Source organism: Salvelinus sp. IW2-2015, linkage group LG20 (genome assembly GCF_002910315.2).
Source record: "Salvelinus sp. IW2-2015 linkage group LG20, ASM291031v2, whole genome shotgun sequence".
In the NCBI taxonomy this organism is placed as follows: domain Eukaryota; kingdom Metazoa; phylum Chordata; class Actinopteri; order Salmoniformes; family Salmonidae; genus Salvelinus; species Salvelinus sp. IW2-2015.
In genome coordinates this window covers 50,497,450-50,511,749 of record NC_036860.1, presented here as the reverse complement: position 1 = coordinate 50,511,749, position 14,300 = coordinate 50,497,450, and the positions used below count along the sequence as shown (strand labels likewise).

Below are 14,300 nucleotides of genomic sequence, written 5' to 3'. Positions count from 1 at the left end.
GCCGTGGATGTCCGCAATGGTATATGTTCATAGTTACCACTCTTGTCATGGTGAAATAGCATGAAGGGAGAAACAACTGAAAATAACAGTGACTGGCAGCAGCTAAAGCTGCAGCTTTATAGCAGCAGGTTGGGAAACTGAATCAATGGTAAAACACGGTCACCGGCTGTAAATTTTTAATAAATCCCAATATACTGTATAAGAAAAACTAATTTCAGCTGCCATATTACAATCCAACATGCAAGGCACACCTTCATCAGCTACCTGCAAACAGGGAACTGATTAATCATAGAATTATAGAAGAATTGTTGGAATGGCATTCGTGTTGAAGGGTAGCCTACATGGGCGATGCATGGTGAGTCAGTTTGAGAAAGATAAAACAGAAAGTTGCATATATTTTTTATATCTTGTGCCTTTGCTTTTCTTGAAATAAAAACGCTACTTTAACGGAACATCTGTATGTAATCTAGTAAATAATAAAATGATTATTGTAGTTAATTCTACATCAATTAGGAAATTCAAGAAATGAAACAGATCATAATTCATATCAAGTCAGATAATTTATCCCAGCACCTCGTAAAGCCAGCATCAAACATAGTAAAGTCACAACATTGTGTAATGACGAGGCCACCTTGTTTCAGAGAATAGAGAATGTGTGGTCTAAAAGAATTACAGGACTTGCACGTATGTACAACTACATGCAATTAAATCCAAACATATCTAGGAACCTTCAAATGATTTACACATACTGCACATGTGCCCGTTAGTTTGAATGTAGCCACAGGGGCAGATGTAGATTTCATCAAAACTCCCAACAATGTCAAAAGTAAATGATTGACAACTCAGAAATGCAGTTCAAAAGATGGCCACTGAATATGCCCTCCACTACGCGAATACTGTATATGTCTCTCGTACTTTCTTTATCTCTGTCTTTTTCAGCAAAGCCCTTGTACTTCATCCTTCAGTGGATATTACAAATCAAAAAGGGAACCCCCTCATCCCTGTAAGTGAGTTTTATAGCTCTCTAAAATTGGACTAAATCACAAAGAAAGACAAACTGGGATGTGTTCGCTAAAGCATAAGTCATACAAGGCTTTCCAACATGACACTTTTTTTTTTCCATAAGCCAAGCTGCACTGAAACTGACATCAAACACTTTTCATATCAACAAAGGGCCTGGGACGTTTCACACACGCCTTATCTCATCTAGTCCCAGTAATGTCTCACAGCTGCTTTCAGTAAGGCAGTCACGAAGGCCTTTGGATGTTGCTCTGCGAGAAACTAAGATACTGGATCTTCACAAATGATACAGTCATAATCAGCTGTCTCTATGGCATCAAAAGACAAAAGAGGGAAAGAGAGATAAAATTTGTGGAAAACAAACTTTTCTCAAAAGAAGAGATTCATTTATGGATGTTTACTTTTGGGATGTAGAACGTCATTGGGTTTTCAGAGAATCTTGGTCCATGAGACAATTTACTCATAACACAGATACCATGCATGTGATGTCCTTGAGTCCTTCATCAACTTTAGTTATTGAAAGATCAGACAGCTCAGTTATCTGTGCCATTTGGCTTTCCCAAATCACTCTCAACAGATAGCCTTGCAGAACATGATTCTGGATATGACACACTCTTCTGTAATACTTTAGGAGACAGCCTAACAGTATATGATCATCTGGTTGTTTCAAAGAAAAGACTGGAATGTTTTAACATCTTTAACACATGATCATGCTTTTTGTTGCCCCAACGTTCTTAGTTAGAGTTTTTTTAACCAGATTTTACAGGGTCCATAAAAAGTAACCCTCCCCCTCCAAAATACACATTCTTTTGAAGGCTTTTAAGGATTAAAAATAGATGTATGAGAGCCTTAAGGACATGGGCTTTCATTTATAAAACAATTATGCTCAAATCTGAGCATTAAGTGAGCATAGGCCATCATCACACAAGGTTCGAGATTGCTACATTTGAACATGAACCCATGATCAAATCTAAATTCAAACCTCTGCTCGTGCATGATGATCTCCTGTGGTGAACAAGTGGCATTGCTTGACATGATCTCATACCCTCTGTACACTACACTACCTTGACAACACAAACTAGGTCCAGGAGAGACACTTGTGTAGTGTAGAGACGGATCTAGATTCAAATCTCTCTTTAAGAGATGTCTCCCACACTACCTCTGGGGGGAGACATCTACACCATGAGTGGTACAGTGTAAAGACAACAGCTTTCTCACGCCCTGCAAGAATTACCTTAATTACCTTAATACCAGCAGACAGCATTTTTGCTCTGTTACCCAAATAAAAAATGGAAGGCTTTTAAAATACAGTATTCAGACCCCTTGACTTTTCCCACATTTTGTTAAGTTACAGCCTTTTCTAAAATGTATTTAAAACATGTTTTGCTCATCAATCTACACACAATACCCCATAAGGACAAAGCAAAAACAGCTTTTAATATTTTTTTGCAAATGTATTAAAAACCAAAAACAGAAATACCTTATTTATTCAGACCTTTTGTTATGAGACTTTAAATTGAGCTCAGGTGCATCCTGTTTCCATCATCATCACTGTCTTGATTGGAGTCCACCTGTGGTAAATTCAATTGATTGGACATGATTTGGAAAGGCACACACCTGTCTATATAAGGTCTCACAGTTGATGGTGCATGTCTGAGCAAAAACCAAGCCATGAGGTCGAAGGAATGGTCCGTAGAGCTCCGAGACAGGATTGTGTCAAGGCACAGATCTGGGGAAGGATACCAAAACAATTGTGCAGCATTGAATGTCTCCACGAACACAGTGGACTCCATCATTCTTAATTGAAAGAAGTTTGGAACCACCAAGACTCTTACTAGAGCTGGCCACCCTGCCAAACTGAGCAATCGGTGGAGAAGGGCCTTGGTCAGGGAGGTGAACAACAACCTGATGGCAACTCTGACAGAGTTACTCTGTGGAGATGGGAGAACCTTCCAGAAGGACAACCATCTCTGCAGCACTCCACCAACCAGGCCTTTATGGTAGAGTGGCCAGACGGAAGCCACTCCACAGTAAAAGACACATGGCTGCCCACTTGGAGTTTGCCAAAAGGCACCTAAAGACTCTCAGACCATGAGAAACAAGATTCTCTGGTGTGATAAAACCAAGATTGTACACTTTGGCCTGAATGCCAAGTGTCACGTCTGGAGGAAACCTGGCACCATCCCTACGGTGAAGCATGGTGGTGGCAACATCATGCTGTAGGGATATTTTTCAGTGGCAGGGACTGGGAGACTAGTCAGGATCGAGGGAAAGATGAACAGAGTAAAGTACAGAGTGATCCTTGATGAAAACCTGCTCCAGGACCTCAGACTGGAGTGAACGTTCACCCTCAAACAGGACAACAACCCTAAGCACACAGCTAAGACAACGCAGGAGTAGCTTTGGGACAAGTCTCTGAATGTCATTGAGTGGCCCAACCAGAGCCCGGACTTGAATTTGATCGAACATCTCTGGAGAGACCTGCAAATAGCTGTGCAGCAACGCTCCCCATCCAACCTGGCAGAGCATGAGAGGATCTGCAGAGAAGAATGGGAGAAACTCCCCAAATACAGGTGTGCCAAGCTTGTAGCGTCATACTCAAGAAGACTGAGGCTGTAATCGCTGGCAAAGGTGATGTAAAGCTCGCCGCCATTGGGCTCTGAAGCAGTGGAAACGCATTCCTGGAGTGATGAATCCCGTTTCACAATCTGGGAGTCCGACGGACGAATCTGGGTTTGGCGGATGCCAAGAGAATGCTACCTGCCAGAGTGATTAGTGAAACTGTAAAGTTTGGTAGAGGAATAATGGTCTGGGGCTGTTTTTCATGTTTTGGGCTAGGCCCCTTAGTTCCAGTGAAGGTAAATCTTAACGCTACAGCATACAATGACATTCTAGGCAATTGGTTTGTTGAGATCGATGTGGGAGAACTTGACTGACCTGCAGAGCCCTGACCTCAACTCCATTGAACACTATTGGGATGAATTGGAAGGCCAACTGCGAGCCAGGCCTAATCACGCAACATCAGTGCCCGACCTCACTAATGCTCTTGTGGCTGAATGGAAGCAAGTCCCAATGTTCCAGCATCTAGTGGAACGCCTTCCCAGAAGAATGGATGCTGTTATAGCAACAAAGGGGGAACCAACTCCATATTAATGCCCATGATTTTGGAATGAGATGTTCGATGAGCCGGTGTCCACATACTTTTGGTCATGTAGTGTATCTACCCATTTGTGAATCATTGCATTAATCTTTTGGTCTCGGAGCATTTTGTATTATTTTGTATGTAAATCTGAGACACTCCATTTAGTGTGATATGTTACGTTTCATATGGTATGTATTCATTTGTGGATGTTCATCACCCATTTTGTATGATATGTTACGAATTGCAATTCATACAACATGTTACGAATTTGCAAAATGTACAATATGTTACAAATTCGCAAAATGTATGATATGTTACGAATTCCAATTTGTTGTGGCTAACATACGGAGCTTCCAGACCGCATTGCCAGATCAAGCATAAATGGTATTTTAGGGAAAGGGTTAGCTAACATGCTAGTTGAAAAGTTGTAAGTAGAGGCAAAGTTGCTAATTAGATAAAATGCTAAATTTGTCCATGATGAGATTCAAACATGCAACCTTTGGGTTGCTAGACATTTACGTTATACGCAAACCCATCTACCCCGACCAACCACCCTCCTTTCATTTTTGCCTTAAGTAACCGTCCGTCTTATGTAACCAAACGTAACATACTCATTTGAGTGTCCTGGATTTACGTTTACTATTTTTGTTATTGTCTATGAGACCAGTCTGATTAATCAAGTGTGCAACACTATATGCAATATGTTTTAGATGAGAAGCTCCTGTATAGTTTGATTTGCTATCCTTATTTTGTTTGTCTATATACCATGGTATTTACGGTATGCTAATAGTTGCACTCACACAAGTTAGGAATGAGGCTTTGGCCACACCACATCCAAGGCCAGTGTAAACAGAAAAGTAACTAATCTGATGTTAAAGAGAGATAGCTCTTACTAGACATATTTTACTAATGTAAATCCACCCTAAAGTCTCTATCAGTCAGCTGAGCTAACACAATCATGCTCAGATCAGTACCTATTGTGAATCCCCACAATATGTCCAGCTAGATGCACTGTAGGCCTACATCTTTCTGTACCAAACTATGCACAGCAACCAATCAATTGACATTGCGTCTAAAAACTGTAGCTCTGAACACACAGATTCTTGCAAGGCACGTGAGTGGGTTTAAATAAATATCAACAAAAAAAATCCCAACAAATATGCCAACAACTTGGTGCTAGACAGTTGTGGAAAAAGTACTAAATTGTCATACTTGAGTAAAAATAAAGACACCTTAATAGAAAATGACTCAAGTAAAAGTGAAAGTCCCCCAGTAACATACTACTTGAGTAAAATTCTAAAAGTATTTGGTTTTAAAAATACTTAAGTATCATTAGTAAATGGAATTGCTAAAATGTACTTAAGTAGTAAAAGTAAAAGTATAAATAATTTGAAATTCCTTATATTAAGCAAACCAGACTGCACAATTAGTATTTTTTTTTATTGACGGATAGCCAGGGGCACACTCCAACACTCAGACACAATTTACAAACGAAGCATTTGTGTTTAGTGAGTCCGCCAGGTCAGAGGCAGTAGGGATGTTCTCTTGATAAGTGCATGAATTGGACCATTTTCTTGTCAAAATGTAAGGAATGTTGTGAAGTAAAAGGAAAAGTTGCCAAAAATATAAATAGTAAAGTAAAGTACAGATACCCCAAAAAACAACTTAAGTAGTACTTTAAAGTATTTTTACTTAAGTACTTTACACTACTGGTGCTAGGTAGCTAAAATTGCCACATCTTGCTTTGAGTGGCTCTTAGCCAAATTCTGAAAGCTTGTTCAATTCCCCATGCTGGGTTTTCTATTTGAACCTTCTAACCAAGGCTTTGGAGCACCTGTCAGCAATTTGGCAAATATGTTTTTCCACCTGCTACCTCGTTTTCCTCCCTTTGTTCCTCCAAGTGCTCACCCTACCCTTCCTCCTGGCACAGTTTCTGTGTGTTGTGGCTTTAAAACAATTCCAATTTGGGACAGCCAGAAAACCACATGAAACATGTTTCGTAAATGTGGGCCCACATCTGCTCTGCAGCAAGGTTGACAACTTGCTTTCACTACTTCTCTATTTTTCATAGTCTCTTTCAAAACTCAAACCACTATAGAATGGGAATATGATGACTAGGCTGATAAATAGGCCTCTATTATTTATTTGATTGATATAATAGCAGTGTTCATGATTTCAATTTCTACTTCAGTACATTGTTATTACATGTATGCAAATTATTAATTGAAGATTAAACTATTGCAGTATTTGTTGGGGTCATTTAATGTTTCCCAATAAATTAACAGCAATGGGTAATGCAATTAATACACCAACAGACATTACAGTGTAATTAAGGTTAATATTACATGCTTTACAGTGCTGAAGGCAGGATGTACTGTAGGTCCAGCAATGGGCACAGGAAGTTGCTATGATCACTATCTGAGTGAGGTGTAGGGAGGGTAGAGGGGAAGAAATGCAGGAAGATGTTGGATTCTGAAATTAATTATTTGTGATGGACTTGTGAGAATGAGAACAAATTTGTTTTGATCAATCTCCTCGATATGCTTCTTAATAAAGTTAAGAATTTGGTATGCTCATATACATGAACGTCCAGAAAAAAAAGTCCTTTAAGAGAATATTTTTTTTATACAAGAACAATATTATGCACAATCACTTTCTAAACTCTTTCTGCTCAGACTTTTGTTCAAATTGAATTAGGCACAGACCTCAAGTCAGTATAAGGCCATCATTTTATGGGTATTGATTTATAATGCGCTGTCCTGAGATTATTTTAAAGGATGTGTTCTAGTTAGTAAACAAATTGGTTCATCCACAAAAAAATACAAAATCCAGAATGGCATGTTGGCTCTTCTAAACTCAAGCAAATGTAATCCTGCCTTTTGTAAAAACGCTCTCATAAAGTGGCTGTGCCGTGGTCTTCCATCACAGGACAGAGAGACAACAGTTTCACAAGAATTCCTCTCAAGTAATTGCACAAACTACTTCACCAAAAATGTCTGGGCTTACCCACACAAATTGAACTTCACAGAGAAGAGCAATAACAAAACATCCATGGTTGGTCTGAAAATACAAGTTGAAAAATAAAGGACTAATTGTGGCTAGCCAAAAACCACAAAAATGACTATACTGTTCAACTGTTGATAATATGACAAATTGACAATACATGATTGATAGTTGAATGAGTTAGTGTCTTGTTTAGTACTCTTGCTTCCTAAAATGAAATGTAACTCCCTCTTGGCTGGTCTCCCGGCAGGCGCCAAAGCTCATGTAGAATGCAGATACACCTTGGTCTCCAACTGTTCTGAGTCATGGAGGTCCATAGCCCTCCATAGCCTTCCAGGACTACTAGGAAATTAAAGTAAAATGGCAGAACTGCCTAATAGTGTCTGCGCTACTATCATGATGGAATTATGAAGCCTGATCTTATGTAACAACTGGGATACTGAGTGAAAAGGTCACTGATGCATGCAGGCCTCTTTGATAATCTACAATATGGTTCAATAGACTTTTAGTATGTTCAATATACACAACTCAAGTTACATGACCTCTACGTTTATATGACAAACGTGTGGAGTCACAGATGATTTAACTGGGAATTGAGGCTACTTTGAAGACACATATTTTTGTGAACCTCAAACCAACGCTGTTTTGAGTTTCAGAGTGGGGGGGTTAGAAAAAATTGTGTGATTACTGATCTCTCAGAGTTTTCTTTGAAATAAACCACTCTAAAGTAAGTGAGCACCATATTTCAGCAAAAGCTGACTAAAGACTATATAATAGGTAACATCGTATGGACATACAGTACTGTATGTCAAGGTCACTTCAAAGCAGTGGTTTACCTTACAGATTAGTGGTGAAAACAATACATACATTTTGGCACATAAGTAAATGCATATTGTTAAATTGTTAGTTCACCGCTATACGATTGCTCAATTTTTGTCTCCCTCAAAAATAGTTGCATGTGATTTGGAACGTACAGTACCAGTCAAAAGTTTGGAAAAACCTAGTCATTCAAGGGTTTTTCTTTATTTTTACTATTTTCTACATTAAAGAATAATAGTTAAGACATCAACACCATGATATAACACATATGGAATCATGTAGTAAAAAAAGTGTTAAACAAATCAAAGTATATTGTATATTTGAGATTCTTCAAAGTAGCCACCCTTTGCCTTGATGACAGCATTGCACACTCTTGGCGTTCTCTTAACCAGCTTTATGAGGAATACCTTTCCAACAGTCTTGAAGGAGTTCCCACATATGCTGAGCACTTGATGGCTGCCCTTTCCTTCACTCTGCGGTCCAACTCATCCCAAAACATCTCAATTGGGTTGAGGTCGGGTCATTGTGGAGGCCAGTTCATCTGATGCAGCACTCCATCACTCTCCTTGGTCAAATAGCCCTGGAGTTGTGTATTGGGTCATTGTCCTGTTGAAAAACAAATGATAGTCCCACTAAGCGCAACCAGATGGGATGGCGTATCGCTGCAGAATTGTTTATTTTAACCTTTATTTAACTAGGCAAGTCAGTTAAGAACAAATTCTTATTTTCAATGACAGCCTAGGAACAGTGGGTTAACTGCCTTGTTCAGGGGCAAAACAACAGATTTGTATCTTGTCAGCTCAGGGATTCGAACTGGCAACCTTTCGGTTACTATCCCAACGCTCTAACCACTAGGCTACCCTGCCACCCCAGAATGCTGGTTAAGTGTGCCTTAAATTCTAAATAAATCACTGACAGTGTCACCAGCAAAGCACCATCACAGCACCTCCTCCATGCTTCACGGTGGGAACCACACATGCAGAGATCATCCGTTCACCTACTCCGCATCTCACAAAGACACGGCTGTTGGAACAAAAAATCTCAAATTTGGACTCATCAGACCAAAGGACAGATTTCCACCAATCTAATGTCCGTTGCTCGTGTTTCTTGGCCCAAGCAAGTCTCTTCTTCTTATTGGTGTCCTTTAGTCGTGGTTTCTTTGCAGCAATTCAAACATGAAGGCCTGATTCACGCAGTCTCCTCTGAACAGTTGATGTTGAGATGTGTCTGTTACTTGAACTCTGTGAAGCATTTATTTGGGCTGCAATCTGAGGTGCAGTTAACTCAAATGAACTTATGCTCTGCAGCAGAGGTAACTCTGGGTCTTCCTTTCCTGTGGCGGTCCTAATGAGAGACAGTTTCATCATAGCGCTTGATGGTTTTTGCAACTGCACTTGAAGAACTTTCAAAGTTCTTGACATTTTCCGGATTGACTGACCTTCATGTCTTAAAGTAATGATGGACTGTCATTTCTCTTTGCTTATTTGAACTGTTCTTGCCATAATATGGACTTGGTCTTTTACCAAATAACGCTATCTTCTGTATATCACCCCTACCTTGTCACAACACAAATGATTGGCTCAAATGCATTAAGAAGGAAAGAAATTCCACAAATTAACAAGGCACACCTGTTAATTAAAATGCATTCCAGGTGACTACCTCATGAAGCTGGTTGAGAGAATGCCAAGAGTGTGCAAAGCTGTCATCAAGGCAAAGGGTGGCTACTTTGAAGAATCTCAAATATATTTGTTTAACACTTTTTTGGTTACTACATGATTCCATGTGTGTTATTTCATAGTTTTGATGTCTTCACTATTTTTCAACTATTTTTCAACAAAGTAAAAATAAATAAAAACCCTTGAAATTGTAGGTATGTCCAAACTTTTGACTGGTACTGTACACTGAGTGTACAAAATAAGAGGAACATTGATATCGATATATCAGAACAGCCTCAATTCGTCGGGGCATGGACTCTACAAGGTGGCGAAAGCGTTCCACAGGGATGCTGGTTGACTCCAATGTTTCCCACAGTTGTGTTATGTTGGCTGGATGTCCTTTGAGCGGTGGACCATTCTTGAAACTGTTGAGCGTGAAAAACCCAGCAGCGTTGCAGTTCTTAACACACTCAATCCGGTGCGCCTGGCATCTACTACAATACCCCGTTTAAAGGTACTTCAATCTTTTGTCACCCTCCGAATGGCACACATACACAATCCATCTCAATTGTCTGAAGGCTTAAAAATCTTTCTTTAACCTGTCTCCTCCTCTTCATCTACACTGATTTAAGTGGATTTAACAGGTGACATCAATAAGGGATCGATCATAGCTTTCACCTGGATTAATCTGGTCAGTCTATGTCATGAAAAGAGCTTGCGTTAGCTCCCAAAGCTAATGCCATTGCCTAGACAGGCTCTGTGGGCTAACACAATCTTGAGTCGTTACCCAGGTTAGAAACTAATTGGTCACACTAATTAGCTGCTCCAAACAATGAAAATGTGTTATTTTGTCCAGTCTCATGCAAGAGGTAAAGCCCTTTATGATGTAAAAAGCTTTCACCTTCAAAATAATACTCAACAGGAAACCTTTTTAGGCTTTTTTACTTTTTACTCTTTAGTTAGCAGTAACGGTCCCTCTGTTTTCTAAACATACCGAAAGACATAAAATGTTTTGTTTGTATGAATAGCTTCCCATAAGAAAGAGAATAACATCTGTGTAGCCACTAGCTAAACCCTCAAGACAATCTAAAGTGAAGCAGGTGCATATCATGGCAAACATCATCCACAATTAGGGACATTCAAACATTCTTTCCTAACTCCCTTGCAAACATAACAAAACTAGCAACAGTCTTGACACCTGTCCCCAGTAACAAATATGGCCCGAGGCCCACTTGTTCCTTTGAAAGCATTCCAAATATCAATTAAAACCTACAGCTAAAGTAAACACATATTTCTTGACCACACATCTACAGTTCATCATCAGGGAATGATCTAATTGAGGGGAGGGAGGTGGTGTGTCATGTGGTGGTATGTGTGTGTGTGTTAAATGTATGTGTGTTTAAATGTGTGTTTACTTATGTTTTATTAGCTTGAGTGGTGGGTATTTCAATAGATGATGTAAAATGACACATGGCCCATCCCTAACTCTAACCTCTATAACTACAGCCCTCAGATTGAACCCTGACCACATACATACTCTGGATTGTTCTTTGGTTCAGGTTTTTTGCTTAAATCTATGGTAATAAGGACTCAATGCAATTGACAATACAGACAAATACAAACGCAAACAATAAACACATCCATAAACGTAATTCCAAATATGGTGCCTAAATCAACTCTAAAACGTCTCTCACTTCTTATATATGTCTGCATCTATATTAACATGTACTGCCATATGTACATTCTCCCACAATGCTCCATTTTAATGGAGTTGAGTAATTGAGTGGATGTAATTACTTGCGTTGCACAACATTGCTTTTAAGGTAATATCCTGTAAGAAATCCCATACTGCAACAGAGCACAAAGTCTGATTTAATAGTGATGTTGAGGGTTGGAACCGGATATTTGTGTGGAGCTAACTGTGCTAGTTAGAGATTTCACACTGAGCTCTGGAGGCAAGCCACAATGCCTGGGGAAGTTGAAACGACGAAGCAAGGGGTCGTATACCTGCTATAGTTCATTCACAATCTCATTTGGGCTTTTTTAGGTCTTTTTCTCAATATAAACCTCTATGAACAAATCATCCATAGGCCTACAACAAACATAGTGACTGAACTTAAAAGCTAAGGATTTTTTTGATAAGTCTACTAGGGGATTTAAAAAAAAGAAAATTGCAACCACTAGTGCTGTGTAGTACTTTCACAGCTGGTAGCAAGGTCAAAGACAACAACGTGGATTCTGGAGAACTCAGAGCAACATGATCACAACCAAATCATTAAACTTTTCATCTCATCTGATTATAATGTCGATGAGGGCTAGATGGATCTTAACATTGTCGAATTATGTGTAATTTAATTGATCTGAAATTGAAAGGCATCCACTGACTGTTGTCTTCCTACCATACGTTTCTGTGCAGTAGTACTTTTCACATGGCTTACCATGCCATGTAAAATAATATTTCAAACCACGCACGTTTGGCATCGTACACACTATAACCTCAGACAAGTGGGAGCTCTGTCCCATTATGTCAATTCACAGGCTAAAAGAATAGCTGACAAGAGAACTGTAGCGCCTTTTAGGATTTGATTCCAGTAACAACTTCAATGGCCCCAGGTGTTTTCTGCCCTCATGACGAAATTGTAGGCGATTATAATATGCCAACAATGCAGTAAAATGTGTGAGTGGCTTGTTAATACATGGAGGGGATGGGTGTAATCTTACTGTGCCACATGCTGATGGCATGCAGTATTCTCGTAGGTGTCTGCTCGTCTCAACATGCACCACCAGGTCACTCAAATCATACACTCACTTTTCAAATCCTCGCTAAACCACTTTGGAAAAAGTACTTTCACCAAAAGCATTATTAAGCATTATCAATCTCAAGTAACAATAGAGAATTGGGCACCACAACTGTGAAATTATGATTTGTATTACTATAAGCATACTGCCAACCTGCAATGAGACTGTATCATAATCAAAGAAAGCCTAAGTAGTTCTCATTTGAGAACCATGGATCAATATATTATTCTGTCTGATCAAGGACCAATGAAAGGTTCTAACTGACGACAGTCAATAGCCTAATCATCATACACATTCATGATAGACATTGGCAGTTGTTTCAACATCCCACAAGTGAAAAATATGTTAACCATGTGATCATTCCAGGCACTTTACGCAAAGCACACCCGTGTAGGAAAATATCTCTGCATGAGGTCCCCCACGTTCTAGACATCATACCGTTTATCATCAGTAGGCTAACCATGTATGCCACCCTGGGGCCAGTTGTTCATCTGGTCAGTTAGGTTAAATATTGAGAATAAGCAACTGAAATGCAAGGTCTTACAAAGATGTTTAAAGACCAAAAGTGATGTCCGTATTGAACTTACAAATACAGTTATTTGTAATAATAAATTATCCATAATCTGTATAAAATAATATGGTGTATAAGGCTACACTTTGGTCCCTGATGTGTATTTCAATGCATTCTTACAAAATGTAAATATGTGTTTAGTGTTAAGTTAGGTGATAATTATCCTACCTGTAGATCAGCTGGGTAGCTGATATCCAACAGCTGGAATACTGGAGAATATCGGTCATTCATATCGGTTGCGGCCGGTGACAGTGTCTCCTCTCTGTTCTTCTGGAGAATCTCACGTTTCACTTCGGATCTCAGGTCCAAATAACAGAAAAGCGTAACTAGATGCAATGAAAGGGATAAGACGAAGAATCCCAGAAAGATTTTACAGTTCTTACACTGTTTCCTGCAAATGCAGGTAGACTCTTTTAAGTCACTGTCCTCTAAATTTGCTAACTTTTCAGAAAGCGATTTGGGTGCCATGTCTAAATACTCTTTCAGTCGTTGCTATTTCAGCATACTCGGCGTTTGTCTATGATGCTATGTCCCTAACCTGAGCTGACTGATGCTCAAACGATAGCACAGTGACAGTTATCTCCATCCACATCTAGTCAGGGGGACGGTACGGTAACCCACACACTGATACCGTAAAATAAAGTGATCCCGTTTGTTAGATCCGCCCCTCCATCTCTCATTGGCTATTACACGCCACTCCGTTGGAAAAAAAGGTAATTGCTATGCGGGGTCGTTGAGACGTCCCTACCATATTGAAGTTGAATTGTAAAATGGTTAAGCCAAGGGTTTAGGTTATGGTTATGGCAGCAGCTAATGGGGATCCATAATAAATACAAATCTTGAATATAATGTAACCTGTCTTGAATATAATGCAACCTGTTAGAGGTCAATATTCTGCCTTACCTGAGACCACACATAACCTAAGTGTATTTCAGAGACACACATTCTGAATGCTTAGCCATGCACCATAAATTACAAGTGTTACTATGTACAGTAACCGGGATCTTCTGGACAAAAGCATTCACCTAAAAATGAGTAAGGGATGCTTTTAACATTTCACATGTCCGCCACTAATTAGGGTCCCCTGAGAAACATCAACCAAAAGTATGTTCTTATGCTGTAACACTATTTGGGGGTATCAATAACCTTGGAGTCATGCTATGTAAATTATTTTGGTGACATATCTTTTCTGGGCGCATGCCCACAGCCCCATTGCTTGCTCACTGGTCATGCCCCCAACATTATTACAATATCAACAGCTGAAGACATACGAGGCCTTCTGAAAGCACAT

At 39.5% G+C, this 14,300-nt stretch overlaps 1 pseudogene; it reads right to left on the bottom strand.

Annotated features, from left to right (window-relative positions):
• LOC111981641 (ectodysplasin-A-like) overlaps nt 1–13,615 on the bottom strand; it is a 63,152-nt pseudogene extending 49,537 nt beyond the window's left edge.
• Between the last annotated feature and the right edge of the window lie 685 nt (nt 13,616–14,300).